At 46.0% G+C, this 17,439-nt stretch overlaps 1 long non-coding RNA gene across 1 annotated transcript; it reads left to right on the forward strand.

The window, feature by feature from the left end:
- Positions 1 to 705: 705 nt before the first annotated feature.
- LOC143441423 (uncharacterized) lies at positions 706 to 5,948 on the forward strand. The gene is made up of 5 exons (XR_013108800.1): positions 706 to 890; positions 2,116 to 2,227; positions 2,912 to 3,206; positions 3,864 to 4,493; positions 5,007 to 5,948. It is a non-coding gene; the product is annotated as an uncharacterized LOC143441423 (long non-coding RNA).
- Positions 5,949 to 17,439: the final 11,491 nt, after the last annotated feature.

Consider the following 17,439-nt stretch of genomic DNA (forward strand, 5'->3'; position numbering starts at 1 on the left):
TTATTTATTGCTAAATAAATAATTTATTTATTATTGTTGTTGCTACTTCATAACTGTAGTTTTGCTACTGTTATGAATCATAACAGTATGTAAATGTTATGTAAATATCTGACATATAGGATATCTGATATGAGACCCCCAAGGGGTTGAGAACCACTGCTCTAGAACCATAAACCAAGTCAACTTTCCTCTGGCACTGCTGAAGCTGATACTCTTGTGCACACTGTGCTAAGGTTCAGCCACTAAGCTCAATCTACATCCCTGAGTTTCTTCAGACTAGCCTTCAGTATGGAGCCCCAAACTCGCCATCCTCCTGTCTCCACTCCTGATTGCCAACATTATGGCTCCCAGCACAAAGGCTCCAAACAAGCAGCCCTATTTATCAACCACCCAGTCTGCAGGATTCTGCACAGCAGCGCAAAACAGACTAGGCTCAAGGCAGGAGCATCACACAATAAAGCCTCTGCTTTTGGGTCCACAATGTGCCCTCTCTCCTGTGGCAACAAAATGTGAGGGTTTTGGCTCCTTCTAAATTTTTTCACTTGTAATCCAGACCACACCATGTCCCTGGGGGCTGAGCAAGCTGCTCGGTTTCCCAGGAAACCACTCTGAGTCTTGAAGACTTATTAAGCACTCCACAAACTTGAGGGAGTGTTTTCATACTGATGCTGCCTGAGCTAGATTCCCCAGGGAGGTAGTGAGCTCTCCGTCCCTGCAGGTGTACAAGCCAAAGCCAAGCAAAGAATTTGGAGAGAACGCTGCAAACAAGATTCCAACATCAGAAAAGATGAGCTAACCACCCTCCCCCACCCTCTCCAAACATGCAAATAGCCATAGTTTAGAGCCAAGTGGGCTGTTCTCAGATTCCCTGATCTGCCGAGCAGCCTTGGGTAAGTTACTCAATTGCTTGTTACTCAAATTTAAGCTATTAATAGTGCTTTGCTCACTGCGTTACTGAAGGATTACATCATAAATTAATATGTGTGAAACATTTCAGCAAAATGCCTGGCACATGGTAAATCTATACCTGCTGGTTACTGCTGTCGGACTCCTCATTTTAATGCTGGAGTTAAAATGTTGTGTTGAAAACTTCACTCGATGTTGTGTGAGAAATAGACAAAGACCAGCTGCCCTGCCTAGTGGTGTAGGGATGGAATTACTGGAGCCCTATCGACTCTGTCCCCTTCCTATAACAAGGTTCAGTGTGAGGACAGTGCATTTCAGATACTGTCTTGAGGTATGCAAATGTGCCTAGTTATCCAAACCCAGTATGCTCAGATCTCCAGTTGAACAGATAGGGAAACTGAGGCATAGAAAGGAATGAGATCTTGCTGATCACCAGAAGTTAGGAGTCAAGCCCTTTCTAGAGAGCAGAAGGGCCTCCTAGTCACCCTTCCAGAAAACACCTCCCTTCCTCCTGGTGCTCCTTCTAGTACGACTTTGTGGGTATTAGCCCAGAGGGACCCCTTTCCCCAAGGCATGGCCTCCCACCACAAGAAGTAGGCTGGAAAGTCTCAGAAGGAAGTATCAGGAGAGAATGAATATAGGGAGAAGGAGGCAGGAACCAGACACAGAAGGGAGATGTCTGAGCAGAGAGACCTCAGCCCATGAGGGAGAGGTCTAGACTGGCCATTGGAAGAGAGCCTCTAACATTACCAGGGCCTCCCCTCCCAGCTCAGGTTTGTTACCCTCTACAGTAGGGTTCAGACCAGAGTTTGGGGATATATCTGAGGGCTTTCAGGCCACTGGTGGGACCAGACTCTTCTCATACAAAGGCAGTACCTAGCTTCTAATAGGGCTTGTCTAAAGCCACCAACAGGTCAGGCAGAGCGGGGCCATGCCTTAGGACACTAGGCCTTGTTTTTACCCACAGGAAAAGACTGACAGTGGTGACCACAATCACAATAACTATTGTGATCTTTCTCTATAACCTCCGTGGTTGAAGTCACAACAGTGATAACAATAGTGATTGCATCGACTTTTCTTTGATGTTCAAAACAGATCAGACATGATTCAACTTTCTTTCCGGGACCTTTTATTTTTTTATTTTTATTTTTTTCTTATTTTCATCCTGGTAAACACCTCCATTGGGGAACAACATCCTCCATTTTACAGTGGAGCAGGTGGAGACACAGAGAGGATACAGGGGCTGAGACACCACAGCTGGCACTTGGCAGAGTGGGACCGGAGCCTACACAGCTCATGTCTTGATCATATGTTATTAGAGGTAGGTGGGCTTTCTTTATAGAAGTGCAAATTATCAGCGTTCATAGACAAAGAGGATTTCCATGTTCAGGGAGTTACCATGTGTGCACAGCTGCCTTCCCATAGCTAAAAGCTCCTGTCGTAGTGGCTACAGAGAAACCAAGCATTTATTTCCCCCTCTGACTAGGAGTGGTACGTGACAGTGATGCAGCCAGTAAGATTTATGTATATTCAGGTGTTACTGTGCATTACAAAGCTCTTTTAGCTTTTTATTGTTTCACTCTTTTTTCTGCACAGAAAAGGGGCACATTTCCTGAAACCTGCGCCCCCAAACCATTTTATAACCACAAAGCACCAAGGACAGAGAAAGCAAGTTAGTTACCTGTTAGATATAGAACAAATGGCAAACAGAGCCTCAGTCCCCAGTGACATCAGTGACTACACTGGCCCCAGTAGGCCTACCTTAGACTTCCTTGCTTTACAGGGCAAATAGATTATTACCCTATAGTATTAAAATACTTATAAGTAATAAGTATTATTACTTATATAGTGATATAAGTATGATATTACTTATAGTTGCATTGTATTCATTCCTAAATTTCCCAAGAGCATGGCCTAAATAGGACCCAAGACCTTCTTAAGCCCAGAGCCCATCCCTCCATGCAATCACACTCCCATATATATGTGTGACCTCCTCCCTCTCCAGATGTACCAGCATCAGGACTTTGCTTGGACCAAGCTCAGAAAAGGCATCTATGCTGTATTCTTCAGGCCACATAGTGGCTAGCCACTAGCAGGATACACATGAACAAACTCTTGAAGAATTAAGTTTGGATCTTGTCCTAAACCCACCTGCTGTGACATATCCAGGATCCTGAGGATCCATCCCAGACACTTGGAGCAAACATCCGGCTTAGCCCACCATTTCCATTGTACTGTCCTTTCTGTGCTGACTAGACACGCTCTGAAGGATGATGTCAAGTTCATCCCAGTGCTGACAGGTGAGCAGAGCCAGCAGGGTGGGGAACAGGTGGAGTTCCGAGTGAATGTGTATTGTAGACATGAGCGTGGCCATGTCAAGGACCCAATGCCTCAAACCCAGGAGAATGGCAAAGCCTTTCCCAATTAAGGTTCAGGGAAATGGTAAAGCCTTCCCCTGCCTGTGTGCAGATGTTGTCGGTGTGTGGGAAATGTCAACAGCAGCTTCCTCCCCGTGGATGTTTACAGCCTGAGACTGGTCGGCTATAGAGACCCCCTACCAAGATTAGCTAAATCTGTCTTTTCATTCCGCTATGTACAGTAAATCCACTTCCTTGCTCAGCTGTATAAATAAGTGCACCAAGTTTCTGGGCCGCTGTTTGTGTGTCTCCATTACAGCATAGGGCCACCTGACCCAGCCTTCTGTACATGTGCCATGTGTCTGTCTTCGTCTGTCCTTTCTTCATCCCCCCACCCCAAGTCACCCCAGTCTTGAGCACAAGTCAACTCCTAAAGCCACACCAGTCACAGCACAGTAGAGTCCTTCTTCCCAGAGTTTAAAGCCTAGAGCAAATCAGACAATGAGGAAGGAACAAGAGATTCCCTTGACAGTGTCCTTCCCTTTCCAAGGCACTTCAGAGTTTGTACTGTTGATCCAAATCTCCTTACTACTCATCTAGGTGGAGAGCAAGTGGCTACTGCACAGAAGAGATGAGGGACCGAAAGGAGCTAAGACCAGATTCTTAAGGTCAGCCCCTTGACCAAAAGGCAACTCGATTTGTGCCTGGTTTATCTGGAAGCACTACCACCCGCAACCCCATCCTGCCTCTATTCACTGCATTATCCATACAGCCCGGCACCTCAATCAGGAGACCTGCTGTTCTCAGCACTACAAATTAGCTACCAGAAACAACAGCCCCTCCCAAAAACCAGAGTCAATCTGGGACACCGTGTTGCCAGCTACACAAGGCACCCTCTACATCAGCTGCTGGCACGGCTAGCTAGTTAGTTATTCATCCTCCAATGAGCAGACAAGCCCAGGGTTTCAGACATGAGTTTTGGAGCATGCTCATGTGGGGAACCTGGGTGATGAGTCCAGACCTGTCAAGAAATGTGGATATGTCTGCCCACAAAATGTTCCCGGATCCTCCCACTTCATCCTTGTCAGACACAGTGGAGAATGACAGCAGCTAAGATGTTTCAAAGACACAAAGTCCAGGCTGTGTCGGCTGTTGATAGGAAATTCCTCGCCTGGTTGCCAGTCCTCCTAGCCCAGCATCACTCAGTCTCAGCTAAATGCTGGGCAAGCTGTGAGTGTGGATGAGGGATGGGGCTGAGATAGGGGTGGGTTGGGGTGGGGATAGGGATGGGGATGAGGGTGGGGTGGGGGAATAGAGATAGGGGTGAGGGTGGGGTGGGGATTGGGATGGAGATGGGGGTGGGGTGGAGATGGGGATGGGGGTGGGGTGAGGGGATAGGGATGGGGATGGGGAGTCATTTCTTCAGAGCTCAAGGTGGAAGTCGGTGACTCAAAGAAGTCAACACATAGGGAAGAGGTCTCCTTTGCCACCACAGACAGAGCCAAGTGACTTGACTCCCTTCTATTCTTAGACAAAACATCACCCTATCTGATCAGATGCTTTAAATATGACATGGAGACTGGTTTGTTCTATAAATGTTGTGGTGGTTTGAATATGCTTGGTCCAGGGAGTGGCACTATTAGGAAGTGTGGCCTTGTTAGAGGAAGTGTGTCACTGTGGGGGTGGGCTTTGAGACCCTCCTCATAGCTGCCTGGAAGACAGTATGCTCTTGGCTTCCTTTAGATGAAGACGTAGACCTCTTAGCATCTCCTGAGCCATGCCTGCCTGGATGCCACCATGTTCCTGCATGAATGATAACGAACTGAACCTCTGAACCTGTGAGCCAGCCCCAATTAAATGTCCTTTATAAGAGTTGCCTTGATCATGCTGTCTCTTCACAGCAATGGAAACCCTAACTAAAACAGAAGTGCATTGTGCCCCTACTGGACACTGGGGACCCAATGGGAAAGAATTAAAAGTGGCCTTACACAACTGAAAGAGTCACCAATCTAAAGCACTGTCTGATAATGAACACTCAGTACAGAGTGAGAAGTGTTTCCTTTATTCTCTCACTGCATTCATTCATTACTCAAAAAACATTGACTCCTGTGCTGTGTAGACAGTAGACCCTGCTGTGGACATAGAGGACAAAACTGTGACCAAGATCAATGACAGGATACAAACAACAGGAAGGCAGGAAGACTATACACTACAGTAGTCATCCGCTGTCCCCAGGGGGTGCCTAAGAGGGCCAAACCTCATATGTGTACACTTTTTCCTGTATGTACATGTAGATGTGTACTAAAGTTTAAATTGGAGCACAGTAAAGGATCAGTAGCAACAAACACAATCACTGTAACAATGCATTGGGGAAAACCTTTAATCCATCAAGAGGAGGAAGAGCTGGTAGCTGGCTGGTACAGGCAAGAGAGAGCACAGAACCCAACAATGCACCAGCGGGAGCTGGATAACTTAGCCAGGATGGGTGCAGAAGCCGGGTGGTGGTGGCGCACGCCTTTAATCCCAGCACTTGGGAGGCAGAGGTAGGCAGACTTCTGAGTTCGAGGCCAGCCTGGTCTACAGAGTGAGTTCCAGGACAGCCAGGGCTACACAGAGAAACCCTGTCTCGAAAAACCAAAAAAAAAAAAAAAAAAAAAAAAAAAGGATGGGTGCAGAAGTGGGAAGCAGAGGTCTGCTGGACAGGTGTGGCAAAACCCTGGGTGAGGCAGAGAAAGGAGACACCCAGGATGCAGGCCTGAGGTAAGACAAAGGTGAGGAAATTCTTAGGGCAGCCCACCCTGGGATCCCAATCTTACTCTTTGGATGAAAGAGAGGAAGCAAGATTGATTCCTGAGACTTCTAGGATGGGCTCAGGAAATACTGCAAACACCAACTGCTCCCTGAAGAAGTGGGTGAATGGGGATCAAAGTGTTGTGATTTCATAAGCACACACAGCCTGCAGTGGCTGGGCTGGACCCAGACCCCAGGTCTCCTAGGTCCAGCCAGTGTCATCTTCACTAAACTGCAAGCATGGACTCTCTGAGAATAGAATTCAGAGCCCCCCTGACAGACACTGAGGGTTTCATAAGTTGGGGACCAGACTGAAGAGGGGGGGATCTCACAGCCTCTTTCCCGGAGCTATGCTTATCCTCATGGTCAGAGTCACTGGAACCGAAAGCAGCCTCCAGCAAGGCTCTGTATCTGGGAGCCATGGTTACCGCTGCTGCTTGATTGGCAGGAGTTCCAGATGCTTGCCAGTCATACCCTGATGCCTAGAGGTTGCCTGAGAAGCAGAGGCAAAGGCCAGGGGACACACCAGAGGTCACCAGTTGCCACTGGATACTACCCGCTAATCTTTCACTCCCAAGTGATTCATTTCTGCATGGCATATCAATGCAAAATCTTTTTTAGAGCTCTGAATTAAAAATAAATTTGCAAGCACGTAACCAGATGTTACATGGGGAAAAGATAAATAACTCAGCCTGTCAAGGAACTGCCTCATCTCAGTCAACCCTCTCTCTTTCACAAGGTTTTAATTTTTAATTTCACAGAGGTAACTATAGCAACCTGCAAAAATAATATATTCCATAGCAAAACAACTTTCTTGGCTCAGGCTTGGCATCTCCATGTTCCTGCATTCTCTCCTCTCTACCAACTTCATGCAGTCTGTGCCCAGCATTGATGAGAATTCTCAGCTTTGGTTTCACCTCCATTATCCATCCATCTATCCAGTCATCCCCAAGGATCCTTGCCACTCAAAGCCATGGAACCCCTAACTCTGAATATCAGGCTGCTGAACAGCAGATTCAGACTCATGAAGGATGCCATGACCTCGTTGTTCCCAAATTAGAGAACATAAGAAAGGTTGCCTGTACTTGGGGTGGGGGTGGGGTAATTTGTTCCACGATCAGTTCTAAGTGTACTGGAATGAAGGAGGAGAGGACTAAGACAAGGATCCAAGTCCAAATACAGGTAACATCAGAGCAGAGTACTTCAGCCAGGAAGGGAAGGAGACAGTGTTAGCAAACCAGTTACCAACTGGAGTCTCACTACACTGGGAGTTCTAAAGCTAGTTCCTGGCATGCTCCAGAGCTGGAGTGATGAAATGCCAAGTCCTCATCATTGATCAAAAGCTGCTCTGAGGGGACCTTAGTTCCCAGGGACTCTTGGGAGCAGAGCAGCTTCCAGTGGCCAGCAAATCCTCACAGAGATTCACATTACCCCTCTGAATCAGAAAGCAGGCCAGCTTACTACACATTATAAAGGGCTTGGCATTTCCTCATTATAATGTGACATATTAGGCTGTATGGGATTACATGGCTCTTTCTGTCATGCTGCGAAAATTGGAACTTAGGGAACCAATGTAAAAGCACCAATAATGCAGCTACTGTAATTTCTTTGGATAAAAATCTAGATTTCGTGTATAAGAAAAAAAATAAGAACAAAGTCTCACATATGAGCATATGCACACAGACCCCGGGACAGGAAAGAATAGCCAAACAGAGATGAAGACTCATAAAAAGCACTGAGCCAAGTGGCTTCCTACTGCTAAGTCTTTCTCTGGGAGAACTGTAAGCAAGTTCTACCTCTCCTCCTTAGATCCCAAAGCCAACCAAGTCATGGCTCCACCAAAGTTCACTCTGAAGAACTGGTGAGTTTGTTTGCCTTACTTACAGAGCAATGGGTGAGGGGTTACAGGCAGGAGGATAGGAGACCTTAAAGCACCTCACTGAAAGGTCTGTACCCAGCACAGATGATTCTCTCAGCTGTGTAAATGAGGTCCCCTCCTCTAGGTCTTCCCCACCTACACATTCTACCCCTTCCTGAGACCTCAAGGTCATGTGCAATTAGGTCAGAATTGCATACAGCTGGCTGGGAAAGGGACCCGGATACTGGGGTGACCATCTCATAACCCTCATCACATCCCTTTCCTGCTATGAAGGAATGTCAAGAGTCAACAAGCCCACCTATGATAATTCCTTGTGAGCAGGGTCAGCCCTTCTGAAGAGAGCAGCAGTATTGATTGGAGGATGATCCTTCACAACAATTCTGCAGAGCAGAAAGTCATCTTTTTTAATTGGGTATTTTATTTATTTACAATATAGATGTCATCCCCTTCCCCCATTTCCCCTCCCTAGAACCCCCATCCCACTCCCCTCCTCCTTTATGCTTTTATACCATTTTGATTACATGCATGTGTTAAGGTCAGTTCTATGTTGAGGGTCTAGCAATACAATAGATGCAAATTGTCAAGAAACAAGCAATACAATAAACAAGAAAAAGTAAGGCATTAAACCCAATTACATGAACACTCTCGTGATCACTGTTTCTAAAGGCTTATCAGGATGACCAAAGTATCTGAGCCTACTTCCCTGTCCTAGCCCAAGGTCATTTTCATGTCTGAAGCCTACTTCCTTGTTCTAGCCTAAAATTTAGATTCCTGTCAGAAATTACTTCTTTGTTCTAGCCTAATATTTAGGTTCCTGCCTGAGATAACTTTTTTGTTCTAGCCTAAGATTTAGATTCCTACCTGAAATTACTTTTTTGTTCTAGCCTAATGTCAGATTCCTGCCTGAAGCCTACTTCCTTGTCCTTGACCAATGTCATATTCCTGCCACCAGTCCTTTTCCTTGTCCTTGGGCCATGTCAGATTCTTACCAAGAAGCCCCAAAGGCTCTCCACCTCTCCCCCTTTCTATTTCATTAACAAGACTGAGTCTGTCTTAGGTCATTCTGACAAGAATGCCTTCTTTACCTGTCATGGAATATGCATTATCAAAAGCAATGCACTTTTGTCTTAGGTTGGTAAGGCTCTGTGCAGAATCTTACCCACAGGAAGTCATCTTGACCTGTGTGATGTAGGTAGATGCCAACAGCTAGTTGGTAAGAGCATGACATAGGTAACAAGTCCAAGGGAAAGCAGACCCAAGACTATTTTGGATCCATGATAGTAAACGACTCCTGTGGCATGGACCAATCCAGGGTAGACTACTAATCCTCCCTAGGGTAGGAGAAGAGCTGTCCCCCCAGTGTCTGATGAAAACTGAAATGTTGCAAGCAAATGTGCAGTCAATGGAGAAATGCTCTTCACATGCTTAAGTGAAGATGCAGCACCATGGTATATGGCGGGGGGGGGGGGGCGGGAAGGGGGGCGGGAAGGGGGGCGCTAAGGCATTTCTCTGGGCCTCAGTTTTCTCTTCTATAAGATGCAGAAGTCATCTTGACCTGTGTGATGTAGGCATTAAAGTGACTTACAGCACTTACTTATGGTAAGGAGGCAATTAAATGATGTGCTTTGATACCTACAAATCGCCTAATCAATATTACCTATGACTATTATATTTTTAAGTACATGGCATAGGTACTCAACCACAAGAATCAACAATGATCAAGAAGGCATGAATCTTCTCTTTGTGCTGCATGCAGCCTCATGGGCATGCTCAGATGCTCCATACAAAAATTTGGAGAAAGCCAGATAGAAACTTGTTCATTAAGTATGCCCTCAATTTTGTCTAACAATCATAAGGCTAAAAGGATGCACACCATCATATAAAGCTAGTTAGGATGAGAGCCTGCACTGAAGGTGGCTTGCATTTTTACAATGATTTTTTTGAAAAGGAAGAAAAACTAGCATATTTCTTTCTCTGACTTGCCACCCATCACAAATTCCACTAGCTTCCTTGGGAAAGATCACCGCCACCCTGGGGGGATAGTTACTTGTACCTCTGATGGTCCACTTCAGTGCACTGTTGGCAAAGGGGAGGTCTCCATCAGAGCCACATCCTGGACTGACCGAGAAGAGTGGAGGAAGGGCTGTCACAGGGGCAAGCACCTGAAGACAGCCCTGACAAGCTGAGGGCTGGGCTTACAGATGTCTGTTTTCAGCACCACAAGGATCAGCTCTGAGTGCCTGCCTGCTTGCCTGCCTGCCTAAGCCATGTTCCCCAAGCAACCCTGTCTGTAACAAGCTGGCATTTTGTTTTTCTCTGGGTTCCTGTGTCTCTGACTACTCTGAATACAAGCTGGGGAAGTTTTTTAAAAAAAAAAAAAAAAAAAAAAAAAACGATTTTCTGTTAACACTGTAAAAATGTGATTCACTTCTGTCTTCTTTTAGGAATTTTAACTGGCCTTTAATGAATATGTTAGCCACCTGTTTTTGTCATGTACTCTATCCCCCTTTACCTTCTAGGACTGTGATAGGCCAGTTGCTCTTGGAGAGTGCTCATAAGGTGCTGAACCCAAGTGCTCATAAGGCTTGATAGTGGTTGGGTTACAGACTTTTCCTGGGGAGGTGAAACGCACAGGTCTACTCATCCAAGGTATGGACCCCACAGAAGTCCATCTTAGTGAGTCAATGGGCTTGCCTGGGTTTGCTTATAAGAATACAGGTGAGGGATTACATATAGGAACAGAAATGACTCAAAGACAGCTGCATCACCAAAGCCCATTTCAGTGTGGGTGACAGTTCCCAAAGCTGAGAACCTGGAGCATACTGCACAGCCTGTAGCAGCTCAACAGGTTGGAGAGTGTCCTTTCCAGGTACCTCAGCATCTTCTAGGCATCTCTGCTGGGCTTTGTTTCTTCTAGGCAGTTTAGCTGTTCCTCTGCTTCTTCCAGGCAGCAGGGCTTGTCTGAGAGGTTTTTGTTTGTTTGTTTAGAGGTTGGGTTTTTTTTTTTTTTTTTTTTTTTTTTTTTTTTTTTTTTTTTTTTTTTTTTTGATGATTCTCAACAGTCTTTACTGTATATATACTCTCACAGGGAGGGCCCTAGTAAATCTGATCATTTTCAGGAACTTCCTGAAACTATTTTGAGTTGTTTGCTTCCAATATTAGACTTAAACAAGCTTTCCTATAGTATGTCACTTCCCCTTAGAACATCTTAAGATGTTCCCTCCAAAATGGAAGGTTTTAATCTCAGAGGACACCACTATACAACAATAGTATTATGTGCTTGAATCTCTTTGGGGGAAACTGAAACCTCCCCTACACTATAGGGGCTTTTGTCAAGACATATAAACAAGGGTGGCCATGAATTCAATGTAGAAACAACATTTTTTTTTTTTTGGCATTAAAAACAGTTGGGCATATACTTACTGTGTAGGAGAAGAAAGCCATATCTCCCACTGGACTTGATAATCTTGGAACAAGTAAGTTTGGGGCCACCTTTCTTCTAAATGCTGGAGGCTTGTAAGCAGGATAAAGGTAAGCAGAGATGTCGGATTGTTGGGTTGCTTTATGTAGTGATTCCTGAAACCACCTTTCAAGGACAAGAAAACCCCTTCAAGTCTGCTTTTTCTCAATGATAAGTTGGGTTTTGTCAACAGCTGCAAGAATGGTGATAACCACACAACCATGGACATCTACTGGGTGGAAGTTTGTGGCCATCCAGAACCCATGCCAGCTTCCCAAACACATCCTACCCTCCTTAAGATTTAGCACCACAACCATATGGTAGTGGTACACACCTTTAATCCCAGAACTCAGGAAGCAGAGGCAGGCAGTTCTTGGAGTTTGAGGTCAGACTGGACTACAGAATGATTTCCAAGATAGCCAGGGCCATACAGAGAAACCCTGTCTCAGGGGGGGGGGGACCCCACAAGATTGGAGGGGAGGGAGAAAGGAAGGGAGGCAGAGGGAGAGAGAGGTATTTAACATCACTCTCCTCTGCTAAATGCATCTAGAGCTGCTTTTTTAACTTCTGGGTCACTACCCCTTAGGGGGGTTTAAATGATAGTTTCACAGGTCATTTAAACCTTAGGTCACCTAAGACTGAGATTTACATTATGGTTCATAACAATAGCAAAATTACAGTTATGAAGTAGCAACAAAAATAATTTTATGATTCGGGTCACCACAACATGAGGAAGTGTACTAAAGGAAGGCATCTGGAAGGTTGAGAACCACTACTTTAGAGGAATCATAGGTTTCAATACCCCTATGTGTATTCCACATCACAGCCTGTGTCCTCACAGAAACCAGGTAGGTTGGCGGTGAGGTTCTTCCAAGCAGCCCTAAAGCATCCCCCATATTCTCTCATGCAGCATCTTTCTTTCTCTCTTTGGGGGATGCAGAGGATCTAGAAAAGAACCCAAGAGCCTAAAAGCTGTCAGAGGTACTAGGTAACCTTGCCCCAATCCCTGATGACCATGAGCAGTTGACCAGAGCCATTAGCCTTCTTTGCAAACAATACGGTGGTAACACCTTGAACATCTAGCCTAGAGCTCTCATCAGGAAGGAGATTCAGCTTAATGACTGCAAATATTTATTGAGCTCCTAGCCTGTGCTTGCTTAGACCTCACCCCCTATGCTTCTCTTTATCCTGCACTGCCCACGGTTGCCTCTCTCCTCATCTGTCTTCTCCATATGCTCATGAATTTCCCCAAAGACAGGTCCTTATCAGTCTTCTCCTCTGCACTGTGCTCCAGGTATCCAGTTAATTGCCAGGCATATTGTCAGTGCTTAGTAAGTGTTGATAGACTGAATTTGCAAATGACCATTTGCACAAAATTGCTGTGAGGCTTAAACATTGCTCTGATTGAGAGGGTACATGGCACACAAGAGGTCCTCAGCAAAATGTTCACAAAGAGAAAACGAGATAGGAAAGATAAATGTGGGTTGGGCAAGGCTTTCATGGGAGGGCATATTTCAGCTACGTTTATCCTACCTCGGACTCTTTAAAGAACTCATTCCTTTCTGGTCTTTCTGGATAATCACAGACTCTGCAGAGGAGCCTCCATCCAGAGGCTCTGGGATGTGGCAAGGGTGCCACAACACTTCAATAAATAACTCGTGGAAGGCTTGTGCTGTAGGAGCAGACTTCTCACCCTTGCCTGGGTGTGGGATGCCTGGTGTGCCTCTGGGGAAAGAAATCTCTCAGTTTCAAGTTTTATCTTGGGAAAGGTTAACTCTTTGTACCCTGTCCTTGTTGCAGACAGGCTATAGGGACTTAGCCCAAACCTGCCAGAAAAATGTTCCAATGGCCACTTCCTAGTAGGAAAGGAGTGTCTACATCCCATCTGCGATGGGTAGTGCTTATTGTCAGCCTGACAGGATCTAGAATCTCACAAACCTGGGGGGGGGGATCATATAGATTAAGTCAATGAGGAAAGCCCCATTCTCTAAGCTTGGATCCTAGACTGCAGAGAAAGGAGAGAGCTAGGTGAGCGTACACATCTGCTCTCTCCCTTTTCCTGACCTCAGAGGCAATGTGACCAGCTGCTTCAGGTTCTAGTGCCTTGATTTCTGCATCGTGATGGAGTACACCCCCAAACTGTGAGCCAAAGGAAAGCTTTTCTTCCTTCTGTCAGGGTCTTTTGCCACAGCAATGGGAAAAGTAACCAAGACAGAGCCCAAGTCGCATCAAACGCAGTCCACTGCTTGAGCTCTGGAGCCAAAACGTCTACAGTCCCATCCTGCCTTTAGTCATCTGTTAGTGTTGAGACCAATGACTTCTTAGCATCACTGAGCTTGACCCCTCACCTATGAAGTGGGATGTAGATATTAACCACCCTGGAGGGCTGTTAGAAAGACCACTGTTGTTTTGATAACTAATGGGATGCTTTTGTGAATGCCTGCTTTCATTTCTAATACGGTAACTTCAGTAGATAAATGGATATAAATGAAAACGCTTTGCTTTTTCCTCATTTGTTTTGTTCTCATTAACTTTTAATAGGGCATAAAAGGGCCCTAAGACCCAAATGTTGTAAACCACTCTCTCCTCAATGAAGATGATTTCTCCAACTATGTATATCCCTTAGTCCTTAAGACTTACATGACACTTGCCCAACAATGTGGACAGATGTCAGTCGCAGAGTCTAGATCATTTCTAGGAAATCCCCCATCTCCCCACTAGACTGCCTGTTGTTCTAGCTCTGCATTCTATACAAACCCGAACTGTGCAATCCTGGGCAAGTCACTTCCCCACTTTGAGCCTGCTTCCTTGTCTGTAAAATAAGGAAATTATACTATTTACCCTGTAGTTCATGCAAGAACTGGGTGTGCTAACGCATCTGTATTATTAATTCACACAATTAACACACCACAGTGTACTACAGGTGGCTGCAACAACAGAAATCCATCTTCTCCATAGCTCTGGAAGATGGAAGTTCAAAATCAAACTGTTAGCAGAATTGGTCTCTGTGGGGGTTCTCACCACCTGACTTACAGAAAGCCATCTTCTCCTTGTGGCCCCATAGGTCTTTCTTTAGTGTATGTCTGTGTCCTGATCTCTCCAAATAAAGACATCATAGTATGAATTAAGGGTCTCCCATATTACCTCATTTTAACCCACATGCCTCTTTAAAAACCCTGTCTCCAAATACAGTTGCACCCAAAAGCACCAGGATGTAGGGATGAGGAGGAGGAGGAAGTAAGAGAGAGCACAGTTCACATCATTAAAGCATCTAAAAATTCTTTCCTGAGGTCTCAACTATACTTCTTTCTTCTCCCTCAACCTAGAGCTATGGCCTGGACTTGGACCATTAGACCCTGGAAGGATCGGTCATTGGGTGCCTCAAGAGAAAAAATGACCTCAGACAAGGTTGGACAGCCCCAAAGGGGGCTCTCTGCTGACTTACTGGGATTCCACCACACACCCCACTTTAACCTGCACCTTTGTCTTCTCTGAGCCTCAGTTTGCAAAATTAGAGCAAGTGCCTTTCAGAGGAACAAATGTGGTGAACTTCAGTCTCTGCTGTCCTCTCTGTCCCTATTCACACTAATCACATACTATGTATGGGTGAGGTATTGTGCTAGGGATACTGGGAATATCCTAACTCTGCCAGAACTGATGTTATTCTGGGGTCTGGAGACAGCCAAACATGAAACAAATACACAAGTCAAACGCATAGTATGTCAACAGTGATTAAATACTGTGATAGAATGACAATTAAACCAAGGAAGGGAGTGGTCAGTGTGGCAGCAGGGGCCACTTAAAGTAAGAAAGTCAAGAAAGGCCTTTCTATAGACACATCAAGGGGAGGAGCCACATGGGTATCTCGGAGAAGTGCCTTCCGAGCAGGAGAGCCACGACATGCCCTGCACACCCACAGACGTGTTGCAAGAGGATGAGACTGGATACAGGAGAAGTGAGAGGACTGTCTCCACTCAGCCAGGATAAAATTTCCCGGGGCACTGAAAGGACCTCTCGTTTCCTCCATGCACAGTGGAAAGGCACAGAAGCATCCTGAGAGCTGGAGGAAGTGTGACCTCACTTAGATTTTACTATCAGACCAAAACCAGATGACAAAATGAGAGTGCCACAGATCCTCAGGTCATAAAGCCCCATGCTTCTGCAAACTGGCCGGATACCTAGTGCCTTACACTTACAGTCATGCTCACAGCCTAGCTTCTGGTCATTTAACCCTCAGTGTTAATTCTGTCTCCCCCAGGAGACAATCTTAGAGCCCTAGCTCGGCTGTCATCCCCCGCCCCCAACCCCCTTTCTGATAACCAAGAGGTAGTTAGAAAATAGATCTGGGAACCCAAGTACAGGGTTGAAATTTGCTCTACTTAGAGTCTTAGTAGGCCCCACTTAGGTGGGGCCCAGAATTCACCTCTGTAAACTGTGAACAATGATAACCCCAGACCCAGGGTAAGTAGAGTTCCAAATATCTGGATATGTAAAACGCAGCACGACACAGTCACGGAGTTAATGACATCAGCACTTCAGTCAGTCTGTGCTGGTGCAATCTTAAAACCAAGAAACTGTTACCACCAAGAGAAAAATCTAAGATCACATGGGTTGTTTTTCAACCAGCTATCCCACCCCCAACCCAAGTCCACTCACAGTTGAGACCAGAAGCTGAGAGGAGTCTGGGCACTCACTACCACCCAAGTTTTGCTGCCCATCTGCCTCACGTAGTTGTGACAGGAAAACATGAGCCCATAGAAAATGTGTCCTTAGGAGTGTGTGCAGAGTATCCATAGCTATGGCCCCGGCACCCATGCTATCTGGGAAGGCCACCTGGCAGATGTCCAGCAGACATGAGAATGCTCCATGAGTCGTGGCAGCATCCGTGCCAAAGACACTTATGAACTCCTGTGAGTCTCAGGATGGAGAATTCCTAGAGAAGTCCAGGATTAGAGGAGAGCTGATGGCATCCACCTTCACTGAAAGCTTTCTCTAACCACCCCACATACCCCTCCTCTTGGCCCATGGAAGCTCTGCCCACTGACTCTGCTTCTCTGGATCCCCTACCTTTTTTTTTTTTTTTTTTTTTTTTCTTGTTGCCATCTCGTATAGGACATATGTCTTGCTTACACATGGTGGCTCACAGCAGCAGATGTGGACAAGAGTTGATCACTGGTCTGTCCCATGGAATATTTGGCTTAGCAGAATCCATTGGTGGCCTCCCTTCCGCCTTGTCCCAGTCAGTCAAGGGCAAAAGGTGCTAACAGCCCTACATCCATTTGAGAACCTTCAGTATCACTTTCTAGGTGCTTTCTGGCTCCCCAGCACTAGATCCTACTCTAGGCATGTTCCTTGGGCCCCCTCGGATGGGCCTCTGAGAAACCCCTTAGAGCATCCCTCAAGTGAGCCCCTGAGAAACCCCTTGGGGCACCCAGGGGATGAGCCCCTGAGAAGCCCTTTGGAGCACCATTTTGCAGGTGAGCAAACTGAGGCACACTGGTACTTGGGATCAAGTAGGTTGGAAGTGATGGAGACAAACTTTGAATGGGGTCTGAACCCTTGCGCTTTTTCCCTGAAAAGCAGCCTAGTGATTAAAGCTGACGCCCCCTGGAGCAGCCTACAGGGTTCAAAGCTAAGCTGGTGCCTCTTCAGTTTCCTCATCCAGAAAAAAGAAGCTCAGACCCTTGAGAAGCCATCATGGGGATTAGAGGGGAGCTGATGGCATCCACCTTCACTGAAAGCTTGCTCTAATCGACCCACATACCCCTCCTCTTGGCCCAGGGAACCTCTGCCCACTGACTCTGCTTCTCTGGATCCCCTACTTTTTTTTCTTGTTGCCATCTCTTCTGGGACATATGTCTTGCTTTGAAAATGCTCTCTTTGCCAATTTCTTCCCTTTCATGCTCCCATCTGGGTCCTAAATCCTAGCTCTGCATTTACCTGCTGCATAAACCCAAGCTAAGCCGAGGCTGGACTTTTCTACCCTTGCCTTCTTAAAATCTCTCTTGGAGAACTCAAGAGTTGCATTCTATAGGCGAGGGTGTGGC

Source organism: Arvicanthis niloticus, chromosome 2, assembly GCF_011762505.2.
Source record: "Arvicanthis niloticus isolate mArvNil1 chromosome 2, mArvNil1.pat.X, whole genome shotgun sequence".
NCBI classification, from domain to species: domain Eukaryota; kingdom Metazoa; phylum Chordata; class Mammalia; order Rodentia; family Muridae; genus Arvicanthis; species Arvicanthis niloticus.